Here is a 25,261-nt window from a genome sequence, read left to right as displayed (position 1 = left end):
TACTACTTATAATCTGACTCCAAATTGTGTTTTCAGCAATTTTTCTCCTCAAAATTCCTAATGGCCAAACTGGTCGACCAGTTATCTCCTTAATACATCTTGTGTTTTCTTATCCCAAGACTGGTTATTACTTTTTTCCACATTGCCATATTTTCTTCCTCTCCTACATCCTACACATAGCTTGCCCATCCTCCTAATTGCATGCATCCTGTGGAGACAGAGCCAAATGTATATCATCAAAAGGCCAAAATCAAATGGTATTTTAAAAAGAGAACATCAGACACTTCTGGAGAAAAGATGGTGATTCCACAAAAGATGGAACTGGCAAGACCTGTAGGACATTCCTCCATCTCCTCCTGGTTGGGGCCATCCACCCATGGATATGTGAGCTTAGAATAAACTTCCATAGCTTGATAAAATCAACAGATGTTTAAATTTTATTTCCACCTCTGGACTCCTGGCCCTGGAATGCAGCTCTTGTGTTTCCCAACTCAGCTGTGTACCTCTTGAAGGCAGGAACCATAATTTTAGACTCCTTGATATCCCTTTCCATCATCCAATTAAGTCCATTTAAGTAACACTTCACATACTTTAAAGTTGAAGGAGACCTTAGACACCATCCATCCAAACTTCCCATTTCATAAATGTGTAAACTAAGGCCACAGAAGACAAGTGACTTGAGATCAAGGTCATACATCTCATTAGAAGATCTAGGACCAGAATTGGATCATATGACCCCTACTTCAATATCCATAACACCCTATCACACACTTTTTGGTGCCAAGTATCTAAGATATTTCAGCCAGAAGAACATGAAAACACTGAAGTTGGGTGTAGGTAGCTGAGGTCTCCTCCTGCCCCTTAGCCCACCTAGGAAGTCTATCTTGAAGGAAACTCCTTAGAGAAAAGGACCATGGATGTGTTGCAGCTGCTATGAAATGGTACCACGATGAGACTGGAAATGATGCCAGATTCTCTGTTCTTTCTAACGAGTAGAATAAAGCATGTATTATCCACTGGATAAAGTCCTTTGGTATTTATAAAAACTGCTCTATTTTGACATGATATAGCATATCTCTTTGAAGCCAGAGGCTACTGCTTGGTTTGGGGAAATGAAGGGTGTGAGATAAGGGTGGGGAAAGGAATATGGAATTATAAGGACTCAGGGTGTCCTTATAATTTGGCTCAGGTCATGAAGTCTTTGAATAGAAAGATCTTAGAGATCAGTTACCACAAGTCCATTTTACAGATGGGTAAACTGAGGCTCAGAGAGTCCATGTGACTTGCCCAGAGAGACAGCTCATTGGTGGCAGAACTGATCCAGAATTCTGGGCTCCTGATGCTGCTTTCCACTACCCTTTACAGCATCTCAAATTCCCTATCCCTCATCATAACCTGGGCTAATAGTTACTTCCCATTTTTAATAGGAAGGAAAGGAGCACAGCATGAGTGGAAGGAACATGGAATAAAATTCTCTGCTCTTGTTCATGGATGGCCCCACCACCTCAGAGTCCAAATCCATGGCTTCCATGAAGTTTTTACCAATGCCGTTTCTAAGTGAACACGGAATGCACAGTCCGAGACAGTGATAAGAATTCTCTCAGTAGCCTGGGGTTATTGTAATTAAGGTACATAACATATCCCGTTCTACTTGGCATGCTGTTAATTAGGAAAAGAGAACATTAAAAAGGAGGCATTTATTTAGAACAAGAAAAGTCAAACCACTGACTGAATGTAAAACAAGTTCAAGGGTTCTTCCACTACAAGAAAAACTAATACACAAAATACAAATTACTACTAACAAGTTAAGGGTGATTTATTTGGCAAAAACCTGTATGTTTATTTTTTATTTTTTAAAGATTTATTTATTTGAGAGAGAGAGAGAGAGGGCATGCATGTGGGGGAGAGGCAGAGGGAGAGAGAGAATCCTGAAGCAGACACCCCGCTGAGCACGGAGCCTGACTCAAGGCTTGATCCCAGAACCCTGAGATCATGACCTGAGCCAAAATCAAGAGGCGGCTGCTTAACTAACTGAGCCACCCAGGTGCCCCTCTATGTTTATTTTTATAAAAGCATCACAAGTGTTCTATAAATAGTGAGTTTCTCTGATGTATCAACATGGTGTAGTTGGAAATACCCCTGGTCACAGAATCCAAATAATTAGGAGAGGGACACAGATGACTATGTGACCCTGGGTGAGACACTTAATCTCTCTGGGTCTTATGTTTTCTAATAAAACAAAGAATGGGATTAGATTTGATGACCTACAGGATCCTTTCCAGTACTAACATTCTGTGACCCTGAAGTTTACACTTTTGATTTAGACATATTGTTGGCATCTGTTACTTCAAGCAAGGTTTGAAAAAGAAACAACTGGGGAATTTTATTTATGTGGATGAAAAAGAAAAAAAAGGAGTTAGTTCAGCAAGGAAGTTACATGCTTTGGGGATTGTGGCTTTGTGTTCAACATTATGAGCCTCCTAGAAGATGGGATATCATGTATCAGCATTCATCTTCATTCATAAGGACCAGGTTATGTGAGGCCCTTCTCTTAACAGCTCTTGACAATGGATGAGAGAGGAACACTGATTGCCCACTCCTGAAGTTGTAATCATGCAGAAAGTTTCCCAAAATACTATTGGATTCTTGTCCAACCCCTTTGCCTCCCTAAAGAGGTAGAGACAATAGCCTAACTCTGGGTGGAAGCATTTGGTCCACATTTCTGAACGGAGTGAAGCTAATCTATCAAAGGACCTGGGGGAGGGAGGAGGAGTTGGGGGCAAATTCAGTCCCTCCCACCTCCCTTCTCAACCTAGAAAAGTGGAACGCAGTGACCTGGGCAGGTGTGACTTCTCTGCAAATGCAAACTTTCCTTCAAGTGGGCTCTTCCCTAGTCAGAGGGGAGTTCGCAAAACCCACTTTGTACCTTAGAGTAAGCTACGTTCTCTGCCCGGGCTTTATCGGAAATAAGGATGACAATTTGATTCTTTATCTGCTGATTATGCTGTCTTATTTCTAGTTGGTTCAGAAAGTGGACAAGGAGGACAAGTATTTTTAACTGGGCATCCTCAAAACCTCAACTCACCAGAAGAAGAATGGTTGGAGGAAAAGGGTCCCCCATGAAGCAATGTGTCATGGACGGAAACTGAGTCATCTCTTCCAACGCAAATATTCAAGACTCGGTTGGTTGGATGGAAAAATGACAGATCAGACCCGTGGCCTTTGTCCTTTTAGAGATTCTGTCTTACTGCCAGTTCAAGCCCCATCTCATACCAATTTATTCCTTCTCATCCTGCTCCAGTCAGAAAGAACATTGGTTCTTCTTTCAATTTGGGAGGCACATCATGCTTTCTCTGCCTCAGGGTCTTTGCACATGCTATTCTCTGTGCTTGGAAATCATCCCTCATTGCGCATCTTTTGCCTTTTGAATCCTTATATCTCTGCTCAAAATCACTTTCTTAGAGATGTTTTCTCTGTACCCCAAATAAAGTCAGGTTCTCTTCCTATATATCCTCATGGTTCTCTCCTCTTTTACAGCATTATTAACTTGTAGTTACATATTTATCTGTGGAATGATTTCATAACTGTGACTCTCCCAATAGATTGAAAATGCCTTGAAGAAGGCAATACTGTCTATATCAGTTTCTAGTATAACACCAAACCTTACTCACTCCCTGGCACATTTTAGAAATTTACATTAAGAAATAAAAAGAGTGAACTTTTAAAATAATTTAGGCATGATAAAAATATATGACTGCAGCATTCATCTGGATTCTTTAATAGCAAAACTCTAGGCACAAAACTCTAGCACACATAAAGGTCTTAAAAGCTATCAATTCTTTCCAAGATCTTAAAGAAATCATTCCTCAGACTTTTCCTGGAAAATCATCCATACCCTCTGCCCCTTCTGGGGTGGGTCTTCCAAGCATTAAGTTGCTTTGGCTTGGGCTATATGCTTTAAGTGAAGTCAGTCCTGCCACCCTGACCAAAAATGATGGAACCAGGATCTAGGCCTGAGCCTAAGACAACCATATGCAGACCAACCACCTCTGAGAGGCCTCATGTGAAAATCTACCAAAAGGAGGGCTTCATATCCAAGGGCAAGGCAGATTTCAACCTTAATCCCTCCTCCCTTACCTCTTCTCTGTAGATACTATAGGAGTAAACATTGGATTTCTGAGCTTCCTTTGCATCTAGGGATGACTGTGAGGTAGTCTGAGTCAGGAAGATGCAAGTAGAAGTCTTCTGGAACTTTCCTTTCTACTATGTTGTCTTTGGCAGTGAGGGTGGTTGTGATGGCTGGAAGTCTAGTGCATTCCTAACTGAAATGAATTAGACCCTCTTCTTGGGAAATGTACCCCCAACTGTGTGCATGCTGGGAGGCGGGGGCGCAGAGCTCCCCTGTGATCCTGAAGGTCATTGGGAGAGACTTCTTGTTCTGCAGAAACTTAGCCTACTCAACATCAGCCTCGGCAGCACAGGGATTCAGAGTGTCTACAAGGACGCTGAATGGTTTCCCTTGCTCATTCCTTTCCCCCAAATAATCCGCCTGAATGTTTTCCTCCAACCTAAATAGATCTAACTAATCCAGGGTGTGTTTCTATAGTGGCAGGAGTGGGGTGTTGGGAGAGAGCTGCTCTAAGTACCAGCCATAGGCAGATGTGTTTGCTCATTTCTGTTTCATGCTTCATGAAACTCTCATCTGACTGTAGCTCAGGATGACACCCCAGGCGCCAGGTGACTTCTAGGGCCCTCACCTCAAAGTTTCTCTGACTCCTTTATCTTTATGCACACACACACACAGGACACGCCGACTATGCATAACCCCTGTGGGGTGTTGCCTTTTGAAGAACATAAACCTGTCAGCCAAGCACAAGCCACTGTATCGCTCTCCCTCAGAGCTTCCCTTTCTAAAGGTAATGGGGCCGTGGAAAGGTAAGCAAATGGCCAGAAACCAAGGTGTTAGGCACCTACTTCTTTGCTACCTGCTGATGGAGGAAATACATAGGCAAAGCATAATGCAAGAGGTTGCTGTAAACACAAGAGGCAAAGCATAATGCAAGAGGTTGCAGGAAAACCCAAGGCCATATTTTCATCACGCTGTGCTAGAAATTTCAGACTTGGAATCTTTGTGACTTCAAAGAATAATGAATAGTAATTCACTGACAACTTTCTGTGGCGATACCTCAGGACTCAAGGTGGAGTGGGCACTATTTAGATAGGCAATGGAAACATTTCTAAGCAGCCAACATAGTGGCTGGCATTATGAATTCAGTGTTACGTACATAGCAGGCACTCAATATGGATTTGTTAGGTAAGAGAATGACTGAATGACTGAATGTTCTCTTTGAGAGCCAAATCTTACAGTGTGCTCTGCACATGGTAAACACAAAATAAAAGTTTTCTGGAAGACCCCAGTTTTCACCTGGTCAATGCCAAATCGCCAAGTGTCTAGCCAGTCATTTTCACTGGGAGTTTAGTAGCAAAGAAAACTATTGTCCATAGTGTCAGGAGAATATGGCTTAAAAAGTGAGATCTCTCTCTTTCCCTCTCTCCCTCTCTCCTTCTCTCTCTTCCTGTGGGATAATTTGGCAGTCTATATCAAGCATTTGAGTTATTCAATTTTGTAATTGTATTAGAAATTTATCTTAAGAAAGTAGTCAGATGTATTATAAATTTTCATTGTTTTTTAAAATTATTTTAAATTTGATGGCATGTGATATGTTCACGGGACAACGTTATGTTTGGAAAAATGGAGGTCACTGGCCCTCTTCACATGAACAGTAGAGGTAGAAGCAGGTTGGAGTTGGCTGAACAGTGCACAGAGGTAAAAAAAAAAAAAAAGTGGTAACAGTGAATGTAGACAACACAATAACTCTAGCTTGAAAGAAAGCCGAGAAACAAGATGGGAGGGGGAGGGGTTGTGGGGTCAATGGAGTCTTTTCTGTGAGGATGGCATCCATGTTTGGGTGCTGATGAGAATGATTTAGAAAAGCTGGGAGGGAAAGATGGATCTTATAGGGGAAACTGGGGGTAGCAAACACAAAACTGATGTATATGGTGTGATCTCCAATGGGCCAGTACAAAACAGGGCTGAGTTCATACCCTGCACTTGGGACCCAGGAGACAGAGTAGAGAGCGAGATGAGAAAGAGGATAGGCAGCTTGCTGAGGGCTCGCGGTCTAGTGGGGAAGGAGACATGCCCGCACCCATGGCGTGGGATGACTGATGCCGTGTGTGGGAGCACCACTGTTGCCATGGACTTCCTGTGGTCTTTTTAAAGTGGCTTCACATTTGGGCATCAACTGTGGCCCAGGTCTCTTTCAGGTATTGTGATCACCAGATGGTTTAAACCAGAGATGATTATACCTTCCCATCCCTCCTCCCCAAGTTGAGACACTATGCTAAGAGAAATCATTACCATCACAAAATTCTGTATTTGATTAAGTGGTTTTTCAACAATGAGAGTGAAACAGGGACTGGATCATAAAGTGGAGTGAGTTTATCACTAACAGACCCTCAAGGATTTACTGAAAAGTATACTTCAGGAAGAAGAAGGAAAGAATAAGATGCAAAAAGTAACGGGCAGAGAAACTCATAAACATTTGGATAAATCTAAATAAGCATTACTATAAAAAAAAAAAGTCTAACCGGTGGCTACTAAGCAAGGTGGGACAAAAATACTGAGATAACATGTAAGACAAGAAAGAATTGACTTAGAATGAGGCTGGTAAGGTCCTTTTATTGTTTGTGATGAGGGTAATAGATATCGATTAACTTTAGACTATAAAAGGTTTTTCTTTTAAGATTTTCTTTATTTATTTGAGAGAGAGCAAGAGAGCTCACGCGTGCACATGTGGTGGGGAGAGGGGCAAAGGGAGAAGGAAAGAGACTCTTAAGTAGAATTCCCCGCTGAGCGGGGAGCTCAACTCAGGCCTTGATCTCATGACCCTGAGCTCAAGACCTGAGCCGAAACCAAGAGTCCAAAGCTTAACCGACTGAGCCACTCAGGCATCCCTATAAAAGTTTGAAAGTTAACAATTTATGGATGGTAAATAAAAGAATGTATAATTCATCCTTATAGAGGGGGAAGGGAGGCTAAGAAAATATAGTCAATCCTAAAAAAAAAAAACAACAGAAAAGAAGCGACAAAGATTCCCCCCTGACACCAAATAAAGAAAAAAGCAGAGTAAATAACACAAAATAAAAGGGTAGAAATAATAGAACATGTTAACAACTACAATAACTGTAAAACAAAACAAAACAAAAACCTTGCCATTTAAAGGATGGTGCTTGTCAGACTGGATTTTTACAAGTTAAGCTGTATATTGTTCCTAGAAAGTACCTACAACACAAGATACAGAGAGATCAAAAGTAAAAAAATGTAAAAGATGTTTCAAGCAATAGCTAAAAGGAAGCTAGTGTATCTGTATTATCATTGGACAACATAAACTTTAAGGGAAAAGAGAAGTAGCATCATTAATGTTAAAAATGGTTGCTAACTAATGATTAAAGGAATCACCAGGAATATAAGATGATTCTAAGCTTGTATGTACCTAATATTACAACCTCACATATATATCAAGAAAAAGATTGAGAGAAGTACAGGGAGATGTAGCGGGAAATTTTAATGTATCTCTCTCAGTAACTAATAGATCAAGCTGACAACATACAAATTTGAACAACGATATTAAAAAGCTTGATCAAGTAGACATATATAGAACCCTAGACACCAAAATAAGAGAATGCACATTCTTTTCAAAAGTACATGGGAAAAGTGCATGAAAAGAAAATTGTGACTACAAAAGTAAAAAAAGAAAGAAAGAAAATTCCACAAATTAAACTAATTTAAAACAGCCTTCCAAGTATAAGAGACCAGAGAGTAAGTGTAACAAAAGTGCACTAAAAGACTTTGGAAAGATCCAAATAAATGAATGAGATATAACATGGCCATAAATTGGATAAGTCTATATCATGAAGATGACAATTCCTCCAGAATTAATTTATACATTCAATATAGAATTCAACATAATTCTGATTTTTAAAATCCTAATAGAGTTTTTCATGGAATCAAAAAATTTATTCTAAAATTTATGTTGAAGAGCAAAAGGTCAAGAAAAGACAGGGCAATTTTGAAGAAGAATGAGGTTGAGTAGAATTACCTACCAGATATCATGCTTCTATACACCTGCAGAAATTAAGACAGTGTGGTATTGATGTAGGGATAAAGAAATAGACCATAGAACTCAGAAACAGATCCATAAATGTGTGGAGATTGGATATACAGAAAGATCCCATTACAAATCAATAGGAGAAAGGATTAATGATTCAACAATTGGTGCTGGAGAGACTGGTTATCTATATAATATATATATATATATATATAAAGTTAAGCTCCTACTTCTCCGGGCCTAAAAGTAAATTTCAGGTAGATTGAGACCCTGAATATGAAAAGCAAAATTTTCAAGTTTTTAGGATAAAATAAAATTTTGCTTAATGACCTTGGAAAAAGGAAGTAGTTTAAAAAAACACAGAAAGCATAAATCATAAAAGAAAATTTGAGATATTTAACTACATTGAATAAAATAATTTTGTTCATTAATTGATACTATAAGTGAGGTGAAAGATAAGTCACAGGCTAGCAGAAGATATTTGCAACACATTACTGACTAAGGATTAGTATTTAGATGTATATATTAATGCTTATTAATATATACTATGTAATATATATATATACTATGTATATAATTGATGTATCTATATAAGTTAATATCTGTCTACATATATTATATATAGGCACATATACCAATAAAGATAGGTAAAACATATAAACAGTCAATTCATAGAATGACTAATAAAGTTAGAAACTTACATTTAACCTCACTAGAAATAGGGAAATGCAAATCAAAGCAATAATGACATATCATTTTACCTCCATCAGATTGACCCTATTTATAAGTCTGATAATAGCAAATATTGGCAAGGATCAACAGCAAGAAAAGTTTTGAACACACTGTCAGTGGAGTGGAGGCAGCTACAAATACTCTGAGGAACATTGTTCTACTAGGTGACAGAGTTGAAGATATGCATGTTCAACACAGCAATTCCATCTGTAAGCTCATCCTCCGGGCGGGGGGCGGGGGGGTGGTGGAGCTCCTCTACACATGTTCAAGGAAACATACATGAAATTGCTCATTGCAACATTGTTTTTAATGGTAAAAAATGAAACAATTTAAATGTCTAACATCAAAATAATTGATAAATAAACTACAGTGTACTTACATGGTAGAACACTATACAGCAGTGAAACTGCATGAACTAGAACTTTACAATTCAACTTGCATGACAGTCAAAAACATAATGTGTAGAGAAAAATTTGTCAACAAAGGATCCTTGCATGTCATTGCATTTACAAGGAGTGTAGAAACATTCAAAACAATACCCTATCATTTATAAATAAACATATACATGTTAGCATAACGATTAAATGTGTAGGGAAACCATACCACTAAATGCAAACATCTCCAAGAAGAAGGCAGAAGGATGGTGTGGGGAGGGTCCCAGGTGCACAGTACAGGCTGCCCCTGTTTCTGTAATGTTTTATTTTTGTAACACTGAAGAAAATATGGCAACTGTTAAGATTTGTCAAATTTGGGTCATGGATATAGACGTATTCCTGACATTTTTCACTATGCTTGAAATTGTTCATAATTTTAAAAAAAGTAATGTAACAAAGCCAGAATTTTATTAGGAGAATGAAAATCCACACCTAAGATAGTAAAGACCAAAACTGATACTGGAGAAACTTGAATTAGTGGCATGGGGGTGAACCTGAGAAATGTTCCCAGAAAGATGAAAATGTAGGAGAGAAAATACTACATTCAGACGTGGACATAGAGGACAAGGTCCAAACCAAGGGATTAGGGGTATTTCTTTAGTCTTTACCAGAATGATAGAAACATTTCACATGTCTTATGAATCAAAAACATAAAAATAAAACTTGTATGAGCTGGAAGAAAAAATGGAGACTACAGTTTGGAAGAGCTAATATTGCTGCTAAAATGAAGAGACCTACACCTAGATATGAACCTCTAAGATTCCTACAGCAGAAAGAAAAGCCATAGGATTCAGGATGGTGATTTCTGTGTAGACAAGAAGTTGGGGAAGTAAAGAAATAACTTGATGTTGAAATACACAGTCCAGGAGTGACTTGTTGAGATTGTATTAGTTTAGACAAGTTAGGAAGCAAAGGATGTTCTACCACCTTCAGAGAGTGTCTGAACTAAAAAGAATTAAGATACTTTCGAAATATCCTTTTGAACAGTTTAAAGGAAAAACCTTGGTATTCGATAACGGAATGCATTAGATGTTAGCCTCTAAAATATACATGAGGAATTTGCTGAATAATTCTGAAAGCATATTAATCATCAATGCTCCTAATTTTCTAAGGGTTTTCCTTCTGGCAAGTTTGATTATCTCCACAGAAATACCATTAGTCAGCTACAATCCAATTTTTAATGAGGATCAGTAGGAATCTAGCCATGCAAAAAATATTTCTTCACCCATTAAACCACTATTAAGGTCAGTATTCATTACACTGCTCAATATTCTTTATATAATGATTCACTTGGTAATTTCTTTCTACAGCTGTATCCAGAAAAAAAATTATTTTCCCTGAAAAACGGGTTTGCATCCTTTGGTCAGATAGAGAGTTCTGTAAGACCTTGATTTTGTTTCTTGTCTATGCTAATAAGTTTAGAGTTTGGTGACCCCCAGGACTTAAGTGACTGTCTCACCTCACATATTATATTTGTATTTCTTATTTGATTTCTGATCATCTTATCACATTTATTTTTAATGATGGTGTGTGAATGTGTGTGTGTGTGTGTGTGTGTGTATGGGTGTGTATAAAGACTTCCTCAAATGATTTTTGTGCATTGGTGAAATAGAAGTGGCTCAAAACAACATTCAAATGTCTTGAGTGAACTCACATTCCAAAAGCTGGTATGGCTCTAGGAGACAGTAGCCCTTAATGATGAGATACAGGGAAGACCGCTGGTGATAATTAAGCTAGGGAGGGTCCCATGGTGTGCTGTCATGATGAAAACAACATCTACGTTATGAATAGCATCATAGGAGGAGAGCCAGTCTTAAATCAGGGAAGGGAGTCTGGCTTAAGTCCTTACTCTGACCAGCAGTCATGTCCCATAGAGAGTCTGTGACAGGAGCAAGCCAAACCCTCTCCGGGTCATGGATTAAGGTGTGCCCAAGAAACTTTTTTTTTCGAAATAAATGGAAATAAGAGTAATTTGTTCTCACTTTCAAATAGATATTGGCATATTGATTAAACCCACACAGAGAGCGAGGGGAAGCCGGGGTTCAACTGAGGGTTTGCAAGCACTGAAGCATCACGAACTGTTCTCCATCAGAGAGAAAATGATGAAATGCTCGTGCTGAGAACTCATTGTCAGAATAACAAATGGAATCATCACAATGCTTTCTAGGGAAGAATTTCCTTTTTCCATGTCTGAACCCTACACCTTGAGAAATGATCATCTGGTAGGAATTTGCTGAGCAAGAAAAGATGAGGGTGCGGAAGGACACACTGACTTCTGGTGACAGTGGGTACAGTCAGCCCACCATCTGCTGGGGTGGCTGGAGGGCTCCTGTGATGAAGCCAGGACAACAAGGCAAGAAAGGCTGGCTGGGCCAGATCATGAAAGCTTGTGAATGTCAGGTTAAGGAGCGTGGCATTTCTCCTGTGAACAGGAAGATCAAGAGAGCAACATGCGAATGGGGATGGTTTTACATTAGCCTAGTGTGGGGGTCCAGGGCGGGGGTGAGGTTCTACATTCTGTCTTCGTGCCCCTGTATCTCTTGGCTTCATGCACATCCTTGAAGATCTCCCTCAACACCCAACCCAGAAAACCTTTTACCTGGATTCTCTTGTTCCTCATCCCCTGTCCCTTTGGAGAAATCCCACTCAGCCATCCCTAATGTTACCTCACTGGGAAACTTTGGCCAATCCACCTCCCAGCTTCCTGATCCACAAAACCCATCCCTGTCCCCTCTTGGAGCTGCAGAGTGCATTCTGCATACTGCACATCACTATGCAGGTAGTAGTGGTATGATGGTCTGTTCACTGGACTGGATCATCAACCCCAGGAAGGCAAGAACTTGTTCAATCCTCTTTGAAAAACATTTGGCCAAAATAACTCCTTGTGAATTAATGGCTGATCCTTTTGGTGACTCTATACAGAATATACCCTTGCTTTACGACTTTAAGTGCTCATCTGTATTTATATGAAACTGTGTTCAATTTTCTTACACATTTTGTTCAGTATTATTCAAACTACAGATTCCAAACACATTAGTAAACAGTAAAAATCAACTCAGTGGGGCATGGCCACATTTTTTTTTAAAATGGAACCAAATGGTATCAAAATAGAAAGCTCTGCATTCAGCACACTGAGTATTGCTCTGGGAGACATCTGCGCGCACGCGCACACACACACACGTATTTATAGATGCACTTGTATGCATTGGGCTGCAGTGCAAATTCCAACTTCTTAACTGGGGGTTGCAGCCCAAGAAAGTTGAAAAATACTTCACTCTAGTTGATTTTTTGAGTGCTGGTTAATTTTCCAGTCTGGTTGCCATTTTATTGTGAGCAAAGGTTAGATTTTCTAATTTTATTTTTATCTCAGAGTCAGGTTTCTCCACCTCAACACAATGGACATTTTGGGATGGATCGCTGTTTGCTGTGCAGGCTGGTGCCATGCGTTGAAGGATACTTAGCAGCATCCCTGCCTCCTACTCACTAGATGCCAGTAGCACCTTACCCACTTGTGACAGCCAAAATGCCTCCAGGCACGGCCAGCTGCCCCCTACGGGGAAAAATTACCCCCAGCTGAGAACTACTCCTCTCTGGTGCCCCCAAATCAGTCAGGCATTCAGGCAGCCTTTAAGAAATGAATAAGATGAGGGGCGCCTGGGTGGCTCAGTCGGTTAAGCGTCTGCCTTCGGCTCGGGTCATGATCCCGGGGTCCTGGGATTGAGCCCCATGTCGGGCTCCTTGCTCAGCAGGGAGCCTGCTTCTCCCTCTCCTTCTGCCACTCCCCCTGCTTGTGCTCTCTGGCTCTCTTTCTCTGACAAATAAATAAATAAATAAATCTTTGAAAAAATTTGCCTGGTATATTATAGGCGTTACATATCCACTTTTAAACATGAATTGGCAAAAGAATGCTTAAACAAGTGAAAGAATCACTGTAGATTCAGAAACTAAGTTCTTTACTTTCTCAAGCATCCTCAAGACATTTTCCAGCTTAACATAATTACCAGTGGCGATGTATGAAGCAAAAAAACAAAACAAAACAAAAAAGGCCTGACTTCAAGTTGTTCATAGCCCTTTTTACCTCTCGTGCTTGTAATTTTCATTGTTCCAATTCTTTCTGAATTTGACGGCTCTTCATTTCATCTTATTTTAGAAATTCATTCTATCAGTTCTTGGTACCATGAGGACTCAGCATCGGTTATAAACAGGATGTTATAAAGCCCTCAGATCTCTGCAGAGATTTTAGTTTGTGTTTGCAAACTTTTCTTTCGATTGCAGAAACGCAAATTCAAACTTAGCTGTCCTATCCCATGTTGGTTGGTTGGTTGGGACTAGTTAACTATGGAAGAAGTCAATCATGTGAGGCAAGGGAAGGGAACATCTCTGTTCTGGGTCTCGACCACCTCAGGTGACTGCAAACTGATCCCAAAGGCTCTTCCAGCTCTGAAAGTCTGTGGATGACTTGGGAACTACCGCCATCTGCTGGGAGAGTCGGCCTACTTTCTCCTGAGGAGCAATTGTTTGTCATTCCCCAGTGTCTGGGATCCTTTGGACGTCTGGCCTTTGGAATTCCTTTATGACCAGATGACCAGGACTACTGATGGAAGCAACATTCCATTGGTCCAGAAGAGACATACATTTACTTTTTAAAATATGGTAGATAATGGGGTTCGAGTAAGATGGTAGTGCTAATCTACATTCCCTGACAGATCTCTAGCTCACCACACAGGTGGGAATGAGAAGCTGGAAACAAAAATTCCAGTATGAGACCTGAGCTTTAAGGCAGATGATTTTTTTTTCTTTTGAAAAATGGTTTTGTCTTAAAAGTATGTATGAACAATGTGCTTTACTCTGTACATTACCTATCAAGCTACTCACTAATAGTCAGAAAAACAGGTGAGAGTTTTACAGTTCAGAGGCTATCCATATTACCAACTGGCTGCACACGTGAGTCTATCCATCAATAAATATAAGGAAAGGATAACAGTCCTGACCTACTCTGCTGTACAGAGATGTCAGAAGGGGAAATATAAACATGGACAAGCTGAAAGCTCAGTAAGGGCATTATTGGGAGGCCCGGCTTTATATACAATAGTGAAACAATCTAAGTGTCCATCAACAAAGAATTGAATAATGTCATAGAGCTTTCCAATGGAATACACTATGGTTATTAAAATTAATGATATAGATCTATATTTGTTGATATTTAAAGATGTGCATAGCATTTTGTTACACAGAAAAATTATACGGACTATGATCTCAGCATTGGATTCAAAAAATCCTGCAAGATTATATACTGCTATGTGAATGGCTGCTATGCCCGGATGCTGAGAGTAGATATAATTTTCATTTGGAATTTTTTTACATTTTTAATGTTGTTTGAATGTTTTTTCTAATAATAAGTATGGGTTACTTTTTCTATTTAAAGACAACAAAAAAAGCTATTTTGGCTTTGACATGATTGAAATGGTTTCCCTGGTTGGTCTCACTGCTCATACTCTGGCCCCTTCACATACCAGTACAAGTGCTTTCACTGAAACATAAGGTCTTTCCATTCCTCTGGTCAAGCCCCCAACCCTCCCAGTCTTCCCACCTTCCTTCCGGTGAAAGCAACGTCCAATGGCCTCCAATGGCCACCAAGGTCCTAATCAACCATAACCATGACTTCCCTTTCCCTGTTACCTCATGTCCTTACAGGCCTCTCCCCCAAACACCCCTAATCCGGCCACACAGGCCTCCTTGTTCTTCCCTGAACATCCCAGGATGCTCTTGCATCAGCGCTTCTGAATTTGCCTAGAACACTCTTTTCCCAGGTGGATCGATGGATAGATTAGATAGATGATACATAGATAGATCAATCGATAGATCAATCAATTGATCTACTGATCCGGGTACACATATCCAGAAAATTCATCCCATCTTTCTTACTCAAATATCACCTTCTCAGGAGGCTTTCTCTGACTGCCCATCCCCTTGTCTGTTTTGCATTTCACCATAGCCCTTATCCTATCTGACATACTCTCTACATTTTTAAATTGTTCTGTTCATTGTCTGTCTGCCATCACTAAAATGTTAACTCTGTAAGGTCAAGGATTCTTTTTGCCTGTTTTGTTCACTGCTGAATCCCCAGCATCTGAAACAGTGCCTGGCCACTGTGGGCACTAAGTATTTGTTTGAAAGAGCAAATCGGTACATCGTAAAATAACTTGGGGGATCTGACTCTTTAGAAAAAGAAATCCCACGAACTTTAGGAATCAAGTTGAAAACAAGATTATCACCAAACTGCACTTTTATCCAGGCTCTGCAGCTATGACCTTGAGAAGACTGTTGAGTCATTCTGGGCCTCAGTTTCCTCATCTGCAAGACAAGGAATCAGTCCTTGCCCACTCTGAGTTTACAAACTTTGAGTCAACAAAAGTTTGGCTGTGAGACCCGACTATCTCCTTTGTTGGAGGCAAATGCTAAAAAGGCAAAGATGAATGAGATAAGGTTCCTGCTCTCAGTAAGAGTGAAGGGCAAAAACATAATCCATATTCTTGGAATCCATGTAAAAGGCACCAATCTCTTATTATATGAGATGATACTACTACTACTTCTTTCAGTGGATTCCATTCTTCTGTCCCCCAGCTTCTTCCTCTCCTCCTCCCCACTCTGCCCTGGGCCCTGGGAAGCTGACCTGTGGGGCGGCCAGCTGGGATCTGACCATCTGGGATGTCAGCAGGAGAGTGCGAGGAGGGAGGCGAGGAGTCAGCGTCCCCGTTCTCCAGCTTCCATTCTAGCAGGTTGCCACGGGACGCACGTCCGAAGGTCACAGCTCTTGCCCGATGGCTCTCCCTGTCTGTGTCCAGGTGCTGGCAATTGCTTTCTTTTGCTTTCCTTCCGTCGACCCAAATTTTGCAAAAGATTCCTTCACTGAACTCACTTCAAATGAACCAACTGTATGTGTTTCTGTTTCCTGCTGGGGCCTGCTGACACCCGAGATCATTAGAAAAGTCATCTTTTCTCCTGTGGTCGCTTCTTACTTGCACATTTGTTTCACATTTGGTTGCACAATCAGACGAGATCCATCAGACCCAGCCGGTGTGTACTGTGTCCCTCCTCCGTGTCTGTCCCTACGTCCAGCGGATTTCACAGGCCTCCTCTCTGTGCTAAACCACCACCGCGGTCCTCCTCTCTCATCGAAGAGCCTCAGTGATTCAGGGATTTAGAAGCTAAGAGACGATCCCAGTGGAGAATTGTGCGAAAGCAAGAAGTGCTCCAAAGGAAATAACGGAAAGACTAACCATGAAATAAGGAATATAAAAGAAAGAACAAAACGCGTCATAAGGAAATAGAAGGAAACAAAAGGAAAAATGGTGAAGAACATTTGCGTATTACTTCAATATATGAATGTTTCAAAATCCATTGAGACGGAGCACAATACATACTATCCGGTTGCTCACAGTGTGGCCGAAATAGCAGCTGACCGGTTCAGCAGATGCTTCAGTTGGAACTAGAGCATCACGATTGACTCTTCTTTGGAAAAGTATATTTTCTTATCATTTGTTTTAGTCTTTCTTCCTTAGTGAGCCAGAGCGGGTAAAATATCCGGGTAGTGATTATAAGCAAATGTATGGTACTGTAAGAGGTACAGAGGCCTCGGAAGAACAATTAATAGGTAGCAGGTATTTAAACAGCAAAGTGAATCATTCTCTTTAGAACCAATAAAGTTGTGCAAATGAGCGCTCCTCAGATTTACATGCGTCGAGGCATTAGCAAATCAATGGCGTGATTACCGTGGAGGGCACCTGAATGTAAAATCACTTTCCAAGTTATGTTTATGCACAAACTGCACACTTAAAATGCAGATTTATTTAGGCTATCAGGGAAACAAATGATCTGTTCTTCCCCCTGCTCCCGTTTTCCCTCTTACATTCTAAAGATTTACAAATCCATGAAGCTCGCCAATTTATAGGCCGAACCCAAGCTCGGGGAATAACGCCCAGCAGAACAATCTTCCTCAGCCTTCTCGCTCTCCCTGGACAGCAGTGTAAACCTGTCCAAATGCACCTAGGTTGCAGGCCCTCTGGGGCTCTTATTTGTTTCAGAATTTTTATGTGACAATTAAAATTAAATTTCATGTGGAAGTTCAATTTCCATCAAGGAGACAACTTCATTAGTATGCACTAATTGATTCTTTCCAAGTTTGACAAAATACTACCGAGTAGGTTCCCCAAATTTCCTGGACAGTCTCCTAATATTCGGGGGGGAACCCCAGTAATACATAGCACAGAGGTCAGCAAACTATGGCCCTCAGGCCAAATCTGGTCCAGCTGCCGGTTTTTATACTGATGAAAGAAATTTCTAGGCCCAAGATGGAGCTGTTTCTGCCAGGGGTGCCACATCAGCAAAGAGAAACCTAGGTATCGGGTCACCTGGGTGGCTCAGTCAGTTAAGCACATCTGCCTTTGGCTCAGGCATGATCCCAGGGTTCTGGGATGGAGCCCCTCATCAGGGTCCTTGCTCAGTGGGGAGCCTGCTTTTCCCTCTGCCTGATGCTCCCCCTGCTTGTGCTCTCTCTCTCTCTCTGTCTGACAAATAAATAAATAAAAATCTTTAAAAAAAAGAAAAAGAAAAGAAAACTAGGTATCTTTCAAGTCCCTGTAAATGCCCCTCTTGACTAGAAACGCAGTATATCCAGCCAGCCAATCCCAAATGCCCAAGTCAACTCTGAGCTCTATACTTATCTCCTTCTTCCTGATTCATTTTCTATTTTTCTCTTCCTGCTGTTCATTCTTTATCCTGCAGAAGCTTCTGCCTCCCACCCCATTTTGCAGCTCTCTGGAGCCTTGAGAATGAAGATTGCTCAATTCATGAAGTGTTAAATAAAGTTTGTGTGTATCACCTAAATTATCTTCTTTAATCCTTTTAATAGTACACAAGTGGTTTTTCCTTTCTTAAATGGTTGAAAAAAAAGTTTAAAAAATATTTTGTGAACAGGAAAATTACATGAAATTCAATTTCCCGTGCCCACTGATGAAGTTTTATTGGAACATAATCACACACATTTTTTATTGTCTATGGCTGCTTTCACGCTACAACAGAAGTGAACTCAGAAATCCCAAAATATTTACTACCTTGCTCTTTACAGAAAAATCTGCTGACCCCTGTCTAAGTAAATGGCTAACTTTGGGGAGGTTAAAAACAAGCAAACAAAAATTAGAGGTACAGTATTAAATTATGAGGTCTTTTTTTTCTCTCTCTCTCTCTTTTTTGCCTGAATTCAGGATGTGCTTGGGTGGTGAGAGAGATGAAATTTTGTTAGCAAAGTTCATTGTGCCTTGCAGTTTTAATTATCTGATGTCTTTTAAATCTGCAATCTTTTCAAACCAACCAACCAACCAAATCCATCTTAATGATTCTATTTGACTTAACTCTTGTAATCTCTTCTATGCTTCCACTTCTGTTGAGACAGTTTTTCCCTGAACCTTTGTTTCTGAATTCTGACATTCTAATGCCCTCAAGTCCCAGGAGCAGAGCTCAGGGCATACAGTCATAAAGGAAAAGTGACAGACCACTTGGCGATCACCTGGTCAGTTACACCATCTACACCATCCTTCGGTAATTATGCATGGAGGAAACACATATCAACATCTCCTTCATCTTGAAAAGTGGGTAGATGCCATAATCTCTGTTTCACATGTGTTTCCTCAAAATGATCTTTAGAAGTAGAAAATATTATCTACCTCAGATATTATCATACCCATTTTAGAGATGAGGACACTGAGGCCCACAGAATTTCAGTGACTTTCCTGAGTTCTTACAGCAAGGTAGTAAGAGAACAGTTCTCCTGGCACTCAGACCCAGACATGCCTAACAGATTCTGCTCCATCTAAAGGTACAGTCTTTGGGGGCAGTGAGGAACTTTCAAGCGTTGGTGAGGATTTTTCATAGGCACTGACCAAAAGAAGCAGTAGGTTGTATATAGAAATCATGGGGATTTGGGGAGAAGCTGCTTCTAGTCCTTTCCTGTCTGCCTCTTACCCATCCCTGGTGCCCGCCACTACCTTCGGTCCCCACTCAATTTCCCTCTGCTCACTGTTGCAGCTAATTCAAGGCATTGCTACCAAATAGGAACCCTTACTAGTGATTGGGGATAAAGAAAAGCTATTTTGTGGCTAGGTATGTGACAACATGTACCGAAGAACCCTAGCACGCTAAACAGGTCTCTGGGGAGACAGGCAATTAAAGACAAGGGTCCAAATCTCAGAGCAAAACTGGGAAAAACCAGATCCACTCACAGACATTCACATGATGAGGGTATAAAGAGATACACAACCAACACCAGCTGCAATGTCCCAGTAAGCAGGAAGGGAGAGACCAGAAAAAGGGGGGGCAGGGGGAATAGGGAACATCATGAAATCAGGTCTACTGTAGAAATTTGATTGATTTGGGCTAGGGTGGGTTTTCTCAGTTCAGTAGAAGAGAGTGTTTCTCCAACTATTGTAGTAAATGGACCTGGGGGAGGGGGGAGCATGTGGTGAAAACCAAACCCACACCGGACATCTCACACCTCCCTAGCAATCTCTGAAGGTCGAAGACCATAATTAGACTAGAACCAAAGGAAAAATGCCCTCGAATTTAGCATAGAAATGTTAAAGCTTATTCTAATGCTCAAGAGAGAACACAGGAGTAAACACAGGCTTGGTCAGAAAAATGTCTCTCCCTTCCTCACCCCCTTATTAGCAACTTGTGCTCTTTTGATCACTGGACTCTCTCTCGAAGGCCTCTTTTCCATCCTTATTGTCTTGAACCTAAACCCCCAGGTTTTGCTCTCTTCCTTCCCTCCTCCTCCCTCCCTCCCTCCCTCTTTTACTCTACTTTTTCTTTTTTGTGACACATTGCAATTCTGGAGTTGGACTTTTCCTGTGAACCTTGCCAGTGGGGAAAACTGGTGGGTTTCTAGACTCCCTTTCTCCTTCCATCTTCTCTTTGAATTCTCCAGACAGTGGCAGTAGAAAGTTTCCAGCCTCCAAAGTAGTCATGGGCTCTCGTCTGAAGTCATGTTTAGTCATTCACATACTCAATAATTATTTATGGAGCACCGACTTGGTACAGGGTGTTGGGGACACAACCTCGAGCAAGTCATTCCAACTCTACTACGAAGCTTATCCGGGAGGAGGGATCCAGATACTACAATGGTCTCAGCAGTGACAGTGCTCTGAGGAGATTACAGCAGGAATGGGGCTGGGGTAAAGGAGGGTGAAGTTCAGTGAAGCCTGCCTGAGGAAGGGACATCTGAGCTGGGGGGGTGCAAGCAGCGGTCATGGAATCTGGGAAGGAGAGTTCCAGGCAGAAGAAACAGTGGGCGCAAAAGTCCCGAGGCAGGAAAGAACAAAATGGCTTTTGTGAGGAACAAAACAGCACCTTCTGCTGGGACGGCCCTGCCCATACTAAGTGCACTGCAGTGAAGAACTTATTGGTTCTTTCTCTGCCTAAATAACGACAATAGAACATGAGAAATTAAGTGGCTGAGGGTGGTCGGACCAAAGGTCATGTAACCCTACAGTTAGCTAAACATGTGAGTTCTTTTTCATCCCATTTCATTTGTCTTTGGGAAAATGAAAGAAAAAATTTGGCTTTTTACTTCTACCATTTCTATTAATTCCAGTTTGTGCCCTCTTACACTCTTTCCATCCTTCTAAACCAAGTGAAGTTTGGATCCCAGCCAATAAGTGGCCACCAGATGGGGCGAACACGTGTCCTACAAAGCCACGCATGTGTGCCTGTGTCCTTGGGGCTCCACAGAGCCCCCTGCTCTGACCGGCTAATTTCTGAGATCGACTGCAGGGAAAAAAGCATGCCACAGAGCAATAAGGCAAATTATAATGCTGTTGGTATTTCTTTCTTGAAGGGGAAAAAAAAAAAAAATGAGCAGGATGGGGTAAGGAGTGGCAGACCGTGACCTTTGTCTTTGTATTGTCTCAGGGGAACAGAATAGGCCCTATATGTGTGGAAAGTCACCAACAAGAGAACAGACGTAAATACAGGGTAGCATCATTGTTACTCAAGGTCACCAAAATGATTCTATTTCTTGTTAGAGGACCTGGACCCTGAAACATCTTCATATTTTCTTCCCTCTCTACTTGTAACTTGGTGGAGCTGAGGTAAGGTGTGGAAGTTGGGCACACTGGGCGCCCCACCAGAGAAGAATTAGGTTATTTTATTATGGAAAAATGGGTTTGGGAAACTAATAACTAAACTAATAGCAAAATAAGAAGTGTGAATGCCCTTCCTCTCTCCAGGTGAGCACCAAGGAAGGAGAACACTGGGCCCCCGGCTTTCATTAACCACACACACTAGCGCCTGAGATCCACCAAGGGCCCCATTGAACAGTGAAGCTGCTAATAGGGTCTGGCATTAACAGGTCAGGGGAAGTCGATGCTTGTTAGTAGAGCTGAGATGTTCTCTCTCCTTAGGAAAGGAGGTGGGTGGAGGTCTAAAATAAGCCCGTGGTGGTGACCAGGTGGGGTCTTAAGGCTTCCCATTGGGCACTCTCCACCTTGGTGGTCAATGTGAACGTTCTGTTCTGAAGTGCACCGTTCAGGAAGCAAAGAAGGTACTACCCCAAGAAAACATCCCTGTGGGACGGACCTGGAGGTGAGGAGGAGGAGCAGTGAGGACTGGGGAACGCCCAGCAGGCACAAATGCTGGTCTCACAAATCCCTTCAGGGTGGCCTGCAAAATATTTAACAACTGGCTTGGGGTCTAACCGATCAGAAGGGCTGCCGGCTGTCAACGCTGATGATTGCCAGTTGAATTTCAGGCCTGCATGTGTGTTTTATTCCCATTTTTGTATGTACCATATACCTCACATAGTTTTTTTTTTTGTGCTGGCTAATTTCCTTAGTCCCTAGATTCCACCAGAACTATTTCCTGTACTTTATTTAATTGCTGACCCTGCTGTGCTCATGCTACTTTGCATTAGAAGCATAAGAACCTCCTTTCATTTGAATCTGGCTCAAGAAGTGGCTTTGCAGTCAGCTAAGCTTGAGTTCAAATCCTGCCTTTACAATGACTATTCTTGGCAAAATATGTAACCTTCCGAAGACTCAATTTTTAAAAATCCCCAAAAAGGGATACTATTCCTCCAGCCAGGGTTTCTGTGGGAATTAACATGGAAGGGCGCCTGGGTGGCTCAGTCGGTTAAGCACCGACTCTTTGTTTGGGCTCAGGTGATGATCTCCGGGTTGTGAGATCGAGCCCCATGTCGGGCTCTGAGCTCAGTGCAGAGTCTGCTTGGGTTTCTCTCTCCCTCTCTCTCTGCCCATCCCCTCTGCATGCTCTCTCTCTCTCTCTCTCTCAAATAAATAAATTTAAAAAACAAAAAGAATTAACATGGAATTTCCTAGGTAATGTGCTCAGCGCAGTGCCTGACTCAAATGAGGTCTTTGCAATTGTAGCTCTGATATTGAGAATTTATTATAATTCAGATAAGTGCTAATTGGTAATTAGGTTATTTTACATATGGAAAAATGGCTTTGGGAAACTAATAATAAACTAATAGCAAAATAAGAAGTGTGAATGTGGCAGAATACAGGGTTTTCTAAAATATCTGAAGCAATCAGGAGAAAAAAACTCCCAACTGAAATCCTAATTACAGCACATTCTCACGCATTCATGAAACCAGCCCTCTAATCAATTCTATTTCTGTTTTCCTGATTTGAGTATCTGTATATATGTAAAACACAGTTAAATTTTACTTATTTCAGAATATTTCATGGTTGAGAGTTCCCACTGAATCAGCCACCTCCTTTACCCATAATTACTTTGCAATGATGCAGTCTTAGTTCACACAGGAGACCAATCGTAACCTAACATCACATATCTATGAGGCAATTTCACGTGCCTTATCCCATTTCATTCACAAAGCTGCCACCCACCAGTGGGAAATCATCATCAGAAACTGCAAGCACAGACCAGTATTTCCATTTAAAAAAAAAAAAGTTTAAGAGACGTCCCAACCTCTGCCCCCTCCTGGGACTGCAGTCTCCACACCCACACCCAGGGTGGGCGCAAGGGTTCTACTTCCTTGTCTATGTGGAGAAGGAGCTATAAGAAGGCATGGAGGAAAAGAGCATGGGGCAGCTCACAAGACATGAGCAGAGGAGTTGGACGCTGGGGAAGTGGGTGGGCAGGGGCACGTCCGCCACACAGAGCACCTACTTAGCCCAGGACGCAAAAAGACAACCTCATGTGTCAAAACACAGGCAGATCCCGGGGCCTGTCCCAGCCACTGTCGCCCCAATTTGGGTCCTACACCCCAAAGCTTAACCAAAGATTATAGCATGGATCTCATCCAGCAAGAGTGGAAGGAGACCCTGCCTGGATTTGAAATCAAATCGTTAACATTTCTTCTGGAAAGAAGGAGCTTCATCCCTTGTCATATGACTGGGAAGTTTTAGCTTCTAAATCCTAAAGAAGAAGGAGAATGAAACAATTGCTGGGTGATGATCATTACTGTGTATGTATGAGTGTGTGTGTGTGTGTGTGTGTGTGTGTATAGGTCTGTGCATGTGTGTGTATTTGTGTGTGTGCACATGTGTGTGTATAGGTCTGTGCATGTGTGTGTATTTGTGTGTGCGTGCACGTGTGTGTGTATAGGTCTGTGCTTGTGTGTGTATTTGTGTGTGCGTGCACGTGTGTGTGTATAGGTCTGTGCATGTGTGTGTATTTGTGTGTGTGTGCACGTGTGTGTGTATAGGTCTGTGCATGTGTGTGTATTTGTGTGCGTGTGTGTGTGTGTGTAGGGGATGTATGTACGTATGTGTGAGGGGTGGCCTCACCATAGCCCCATAACCCCCAACAATTCAATTTGAATGAAGAAGCCCTGAAATTCAAGGTTAGGATGAGGGTTGTTTTCAGAAAAGCCAAAATTCCCAGGATTTGGGGAACGTGGTGAATCCAAACCCTGGAAAGAGCCATGGCCTTGTGGCCTTGGCTGTCAGCCGCACGGATGCTGCGTGAGGAGCTTCCTTGGACTGACTAACCAATATAAATAGGGCTCTGTGCTGGCCAATAGAAAGCAACTGGAAGTGTTAGGTAGGCTTCTTTTCTTTTTTTTTTTTAATTTAAAATCAATTTAATTAACAAATAGTGTATTACTATTTTCAAAGGTAGAATTTAGTGATTCATCAGTTGCATATAATGCCTAGTGCTCATTACATCACGTGCCCTCCTTAATGCCCATCACCCATTTACCCCAACCCCCATGCCCCTCCCCTCCAGCAACCCTCAATTAAGAGTCTCTTATGGTTTGCCTCCCTCTCTGATTTCATGTCATGAAACAGCAGATGTTGGCGAGGATGCAGGGAAGGGAACCCTCTTACACAGTGGGTAGGATTGTAAACTGGTGCAGTCACTGTGGAAAACAGTATGGAGACGCCTCAAAAAGTTAAAAATAGGGCTACCCTATGACCCAGCAATTGCACTACTGGGTATTTACCCCAAAGATACAAATGTAGGGATCCAAAGGGGTACATGCACCCCAATGTTTATAGCAGCAATGTCCACAATAGCCAAACTGTGGAAAGAGCCCAGATGTCCATCAACAGATGAATGGATAAAGAAGATGTGGTATGTATATACAATGGAATATTATGCAGCCATCAAAAAGAATGAAATCTTGCCATTTGCAATGACATGGATGGAGCTAGAGAGTATTATGCTAAGTGAAATACGTCAGTCAGAGAGAGACAAATACCATATGATTTCACTCATATGTGGAATTTAAGAAACAAAACAGATGAACATAGGGGAAGGGAAAGAAAAACAAGATAAGGCAGGCTTCTTTTCTGAGAGGTCCTCTCTAGGTAAAGAGGACCCGGGGTAGAAGCAGGGACTTTAGACACAGGAACCCGGAGGAATTTGTTGTTAAAACTGAAAAGA

The 25,261-nt window shown here is 41.5% G+C and overlaps 1 protein-coding gene across 2 annotated transcripts in view; it reads right to left on the bottom strand.

Annotated features, from left to right (window-relative positions):
- EGFLAM (EGF like, fibronectin type III and laminin G domains) overlaps positions 1 to 25,261 on the bottom strand; it is a 173,295-nt gene that overhangs the window by 54,020 nt on the left and 94,014 nt on the right. The gene's annotated exons all lie outside the window — the stretch shown is intronic.

Source organism: Phoca vitulina, unplaced genomic scaffold (assembly GCF_004348235.1).
Source record: "Phoca vitulina isolate PV1807 unplaced genomic scaffold, GSC_HSeal_1.0 scaffold17, whole genome shotgun sequence".
NCBI classification, from domain to species: domain Eukaryota; kingdom Metazoa; phylum Chordata; class Mammalia; order Carnivora; family Phocidae; genus Phoca; species Phoca vitulina.
The sequence above is the reverse complement of the archived record's forward strand: the minus strand, read 5'-3'. Positions and strand labels throughout refer to the sequence as shown.